Raw genomic sequence first — 6,569 nt, 5'->3', positions numbered from 1 at the left:
GAAAAACAAGACCTAGAATAATTTTCATTCAAAACAGCATCAGCGGCACCAAAAGAAATAAGTGTGTGTGCCACCGCAAATTTTAACACCAATTATAGAACAAATATAAATTTTTATCCTTACAACACGCCTCGAACATCGCCGATCTAGCACCACATTGAACAGATCTACAAAAGAATCACTTGGCATACGGCAAAAAGGGCAAGCCATACCTGCAAAGAACACATTGATTATTAAGAATTTATCACACAACCGAGTTAAAAGTTGACATTTGATAGTGTTGGAAGCCCCACCCATAATCAACCCATAAATCTCCATTGCCCGGAAATATAATGGTAAAATTAAAGGAAAACTAAACCGGAGACAAGGAACCAACAAAGAACACAATTACCCCCTAAGAACGTAGGCAGGCGGTACCAGCAACGGCGTCGAGAACTCCAACGAGGCGGGGATGGCAACGCCGGCGAAAAAGGAAAACAGAGCAAATGGCCAGCTGACCGGGGGGGCACGGACGCGAGAGAGAAACAGATCTCAGAAACTATAATACAAAACCTTAAATGTTTAGGGATTTAAGTGAAAAAGGGAAAACCAGAAAGAAAAACTGAAAACCGGGAAACACGGGAGCGCGACAAGTGTCACACACAGAGCGCTCCAGAATAGTCTAAGGAGCGCTCCATGCGTGACACGCACGCCGAGCACCCCCGACTGACCTTTGCAGGGAGCGCTCCTCAACTAGTGATTTCGGAAGGACTAACGTAGGTCCACCCCTAGTTATTTGCTTTGATTGATCAGCCGGACCCAAGCGTTGCTGGCTAAGCAAGCTTGGTGGGTTCTGACTAATCCCTCTTCTCTTTGTGCTAGAGTTCTAAAGGCTCGATATTTCAAAGACGAGACGATCTTGAGCGCTACTTGCCCATCCAACTCCTACACATACAGGAGTATTGGTTTGGCGTGTGGGGGATGGCTCCAGGATTAATGTACACCCTGATAATTGGATCCCCAGGTATGGACATTTGAGACCACTGGGTCAACTATATGTTCACGGAATGGCCAAAGTTGTAGTTCTCCTGAACAACAATGGGACGAGCTGGGATCTGAACAAACTTACCAACATGTTCACGGAATCAGATGTGTGTGATATTGCGCACATAGCAGTTGGTGGCCCGGGCACAGATGATTATTTAGCCTGGAACTTCTCCAAGAACGGCATGTTTACTATGAAATCCACCTACCATCTCTGGATGTCGAGGAGAAGAGAGCGGGCGGGCCAGCATGAGCCGTCCACTCCCGTTCAGAAACACAAAGCCTATATGGCTTTGTGGGATACTAGCGCGCCACTGAAAGCGAAGATTCATATGTGGCGTATGATACGAAATGGACTTGCTGTAGGATCAGAACTTCATCGACGGCGGATCAAACCAGGTGTTTTTTGTGTTGCATGCGGAAGAGAAGAAACCATTCTACATCGCTTCTTGGCATGTCAGCATTCCTCTCAGTTCTGGGAGCTTATGCGTTCGGAAAAAGGTATTGCGGTGGCAGCCCCACCGTGTCAGATTGATACCCAGGGCGCGCTAGCTCGATGGCTTCTTGGGTGGTTCTCCAGTGCATCCGACGACGAGAAGGAGGCAATGATTCAGGCAATGTATAGTTTATGGCTGGCGAGGAACAAGCGAGGGACGGAAAAAGGATACAGCAGCCACATGCGATCATGGAGGCAGTATATGCTCACATGGCTGAATGGACAAATTCCCACAAGCCCAAGGTACGCTCGAGGGAGCTGAAGGAAGTGCAGAAGTGGGCAGTACCGGCGGAGGGATGGATTAAGATCAACTCAGATGGAGCTGTTTCCAGAGTTGGCGACAAGGCGGGAGGCGGTGCAGTTCTAAGGGACCATAATGGAGCGTTCCTAGCTGGAGTCTGCCATCATTTCTCAAACATTGCGGACATGGAAGCTGCAGAAATTATAGCATGCAAGAGAGTTTTACAAGTTGCTGAGGAGATTGGTGCTCAAAATGTCCATGTGGAGTTGGATAGCCAGCATGTAGTTCAGATGATTAATCAAAGCGGCAGGAACTTCTCGGCAGTGGGTCCTTGGATCCATGACATAAAGCAAATGTTGGAGATGAAGGAAGGAGTTAAAGTGACTTGGGTTCCACGTCCGGCGAATGTCGCTGCGCATAAGTTGGCTAGAGTAGAAGTAGGAGATGAATTATGTAAGGTCTGGTTGGGGTTCCCCCAGACTTCACTTTGGATGTAATCTCGGATGACATTCCGGGCTTTGTGGAGTTTTAATAATTAAATAAAGCGGAGACATTAACCTTAAAAAAAAAAGATTGATCAGCCGGACGGCCACCTCGCCTCCAAGAAACTACCCTGTATCGTGTGGGCGAGGCACAGCACGGAAACGCACACCTCCTGGGTCATGCAGCGGCAGCACGGCCACCTCGCCTCCAAGAAACTACCCTGTATCGTGTGGGCGAGGCACAGCACGGAAACGCACGCCTCCTGGGTCATGCAGCGGCAGCACTGGTCGACCAGAGCGGCATACTCAATGAGCACCCGCACAAAAAAACCACTACCGAGAATGCACTGCGCAGAACAACCAGGGCACGTCAAAACCAGTGCAAGTCAAAACCAGTGGCGAAACCGCGCAAAAAAAAGAGAGAAACCAATGGTGAAGCAAACCACCTTGGGCGGAGGCTGGCACTGCACGACTGCTATCTACTAGTGGTAGCAAGAGAACTACTGTACTACCTACTACCCTTACCGCCACTCCAGAGTCCAGACTACAGTCTGTGCAACAATCAACACAACAGTAAATCAATAATCATGCCATCAGGTTAAGGAGAATAGAACATTCTTGCACCATTATGATTGAAAAGAGTAATACGTAGTTGTGGCTACTGTCAGCCACACCGCAACCATTGTCTCACTCGCATGGGCTTTTAACTTCCTTTACAAAACATGATTCAGAATTATTGCGAAGTTGAGCTTATGTTACTGCCACTTTGCTACGCATCCCACGTTTAGCACATCCTGCGCACTGAATACTTGAATGCAGGTACATGATTGGGGGTAAATTGCAAGATATTGCCGACTCCTGCACAAACAAAGAGACCATGAGACGACTTCTAACCAAGGATTCACACGTACAAATGTATTTGCCTTCAAAATGTCAGGTGAACAAACTAGGATACAAATAGCAAGCAAAACAAAGATGAAACCATCCAATAAACCGTCTTAAATTCAAGAGAGAAAACTGAACCTACAAATATACTTTGTCCCAAGGTGCCCGGGAACAAACTAGGATACAAATAGCAGGCAAAACAAAGATGTTCACAAAGGCTACCTGCCAGCCAAGGGGGGAAACTACCTAGTATCAAATTCACAAAGCAGCATAAAACATATATTTCCTTCCATACATGCTCCATACGATGCACAACTTGAAAAACTTGGAACTAGAGAAACGGAACCCATGGCATTACCTTCGTCATGCCTTCCTTAGCGCTTTCAACAGCGTCAATGCCACTGTACCAAACATCCTTCTGGGCTGATAATTAACTTTTGGCTGCAGAGTTCCGCCCATGAACATAGATGCTTTGCCGGTTGACTTATCCGAGATATTCATCCCATAAGTCTTCTCCTTACGAGCGAAGAACTTCACACTAAGCTCTGATGTTAACACTGATCTTTCAGATTGGAAGAAACTTCTCCTTGCAAATTTGAGCTCCCATCCCCTGGGATCTTTCTTCACTTTAGGCTGGTCAATCAAGATCTTTCTATATGTTAGAAATCCCAAACCCCACTGCAAATGTGATAAAATAATAGTCGGACTATAATAGAAACCTAAGCTCTACTCGTAATATTTCATGGGACCAGATATTATTGGCAAAGATACACCACTTAACAATTTAACATAATCAAGTAACATGCCCATGGTATTAAATCTATAACAGTTGTCACATAATTTAGTCATAAAATCACTAAGACTGTAAAGACCATACATGTTGAAATATAGCAAGTGTCAGTAAGAATTGTCCACAAAACAGTACACTTCAAACCAACATCCTATAAACAAAAAAACGTAAATAGCCCTGGTTTCTTGCATGAGGGCTTGGGAAATATGTAATGAGGTATTTCCATCATTCGAGTATCTTTACCTTTCCATTTCGCAGACAAGGCACTTTCAGACCTGCTTTGATCCTAGCCATCTCCTCTGTTTTCCATCACAGATAGTTAGTGTTTAAACTCACAATTTCTGAAAGACACACTTCAATCAAAACACCCACCTAATTTGCGAGGTAGCTCTTGAGAGGATAGCACATTCCGATAGGGTTGGCTTCAAGAACAAGAAAAAAGATGACTATCATAAGTATGCAAAAGTTATGATCAACTAAGAAATGGAAGGGGTGTGTAGAGAAGTACAGATTTCCAATGTCTATGCCATCTCCAATAGAAAAAAAATCCATGATCCTTCAGAATGAGCGTAACATGTTCAAAGACCTCCGCATGGGCCACTTCCATGACACAGGGAATCTGCGTGACATTTTTTACACATGAGAGAGAGAGAGAGAGAGGGAGAGAGAGAGAGAGAGAGACAGAGAGAGGGAGAGAGAGATTAGGGAAAGTATTGTTTGCAATGGAAACACAAAAAGTTAGGTTGACAGTAGTATCATTATGCATGAAAAATATTCCTCACAATTCTAACAAAATTTCCACTAAAATACAGGCACAAGAATAAAGATCGATGTCTAACGTGTTATGTATTTCGAACGGAGTAATGCAAGTTTAAACAAAGGAGAGCTATTCACATTCCTAAAAACATGTACAGAACACACGTTATGAAAAAATATTTGATTTCGTAGTTAGTAAAACATGAATGTTCATCTCAGTTCCTAGTACTTAGTCATTATATGTTGTAACTTGTAAGCATCACAAACGTAACAGGAACAATGATCTATTCAGGCACCATGCCATCTATAAAATGCTCGATAACAATTAGGTCCTCAGAAATTGGAAAGGTATGAGTAATCACACTTTGTTATACAGAATCAGATTAATTATGTGATATGCACATATTTCGTAGAAATAAGGAAATTATGGTATCATAACTGCAACTAGTTTGTTACCTTTGGATGAGACCTTATGTAAACATCAAGAGCCCAGCTTTGAAAATTACATGAACAAGATTCAATGTAACATCAAGAAGCTCCTTTTTCACCTCTAGTGGCTCCATTTCCAGTCTGTTTTGGCGCATCTTTATAGCAGTAATGTTGTCCACGACAAAGTTAGTGATAGTACCAAACCCATCTTTCTTACTACTCCCACATCCATTGCAGGAAGATAGCCCGCGGATCTGCTTTTGAGCTGCTAGGAGCAAAACAGCCGTATGGACGATCTTCCCATCTACTATGTACTTGCAGAGCTCATCTAACAGATCATCTGTGTGTTTGGCTAGCAGCCTAGTTGTATCAAAGAAGATTTTCTGCAACACAATGAAAATGGAAGAAAAACTCAGTTCAATTTTTAAACAAAATAAAATTTTCAGAACTCATCTTAAATTGTTGTTGTTAAATTAAAATTTAAAATGGCATAGCACATGGACATACATATACAGACAGTGTAACACCGAGAACTATTTTTGGAAAGTGCAGTTATAAGAACATAATGTCCTTGGGACTTCGGTATTGCTATATCAGTGGTTTGAGATATATGACAACTTCTTTTATGCGGCAAAACAAGTAATTTGTGCAAGGACAGATGCGAAACAAACCATTTCGGGTAGGCACAGGATGTGGATGAGCTTGAGGATATAGTTGATGTCTGCCTGGCTGCAGTCCACACGCTGTTGACTAGGATTTAGACTGTCCTCAAGGTACTTATGCATGGAAGTGTTCTCAACCGCAACATGGAGTGGGAGTAGGCCAGCAGGGACTAGATCACCAGATGTGCAACATTGGCAGACGCACCATGGCGCAAGAGCAACTCAATCATATCAACAGAGAACATATCAGCAGCTCGGTGGAGGGAAAAGTACCCATATCGTGTCATGCAGTTGGGATTGGCTCGGAAACCATGAAGCTCAGGATCATCACCAACCAAGACAACTTTGGCACATCGCACTGCATTATACATGATTATCTGGTTTAAAGTTTCTGGCGTGATGATGAAACCCCAAGACATGGCCCTTCCATTCTCATTGAAGAAGCGAAGGAAAGATCTGACATTATCCTTTTCCAAGATTGGCACCAAGGCGGGTAATATATCGAAGAGCACATCATTTACGAACTACATTGATCCATTCACAAATAAGGATAAAAGGAAATCAATTAACAGCAATGTTCGAATAGACAATTTAAATACTCAGAAGTTCTGGAGGTCAACTGCAAAAAACCTGTGGAGTACGATCTGGTATGATTATATTGGTTGCTCTGGAGTTAGCAAGTATAGCCTCTGTTTTGTCCATCCACTGTGAGGGAGTATGCCACCGTCAAGAGCTGTGAGATTACAGGAAGAAACAATTTTTAAAAAAACATTGTGAAGTTAGTTAGTTGCTGCACCTCCTTGAC

The 6,569-nt window shown here is 43.4% G+C and overlaps 1 long non-coding RNA gene across 1 annotated transcript; it reads right to left on the bottom strand.

Moving 5' to 3' along the window:
* Positions 1 to 4,425: 4,425 nt before the first annotated feature.
* LOC119367437 lies at positions 4,426 to 6,274 on the bottom strand. Its single transcript, XR_005176304.1, has 3 exons — positions 5,774 to 6,274; positions 5,130 to 5,485; positions 4,426 to 4,536 (listed from the first exon to the last, which is right to left on the bottom strand). It is a non-coding gene; the product is annotated as an uncharacterized LOC119367437 (long non-coding RNA).
* Positions 6,275 to 6,569: the final 295 nt, after the last annotated feature.

The sequence above is a fragment of the Triticum dicoccoides genome, chromosome 2B (genome assembly GCF_002162155.2).
Source record: "Triticum dicoccoides isolate Atlit2015 ecotype Zavitan chromosome 2B, WEW_v2.0, whole genome shotgun sequence".
Classification (NCBI taxonomy): Eukaryota; Viridiplantae; Streptophyta; class Magnoliopsida; order Poales; family Poaceae; genus Triticum; species Triticum dicoccoides.
Note: the sequence above shows the minus strand (reverse complement) of the source record. Positions and strands in the feature narration are given on the sequence as shown.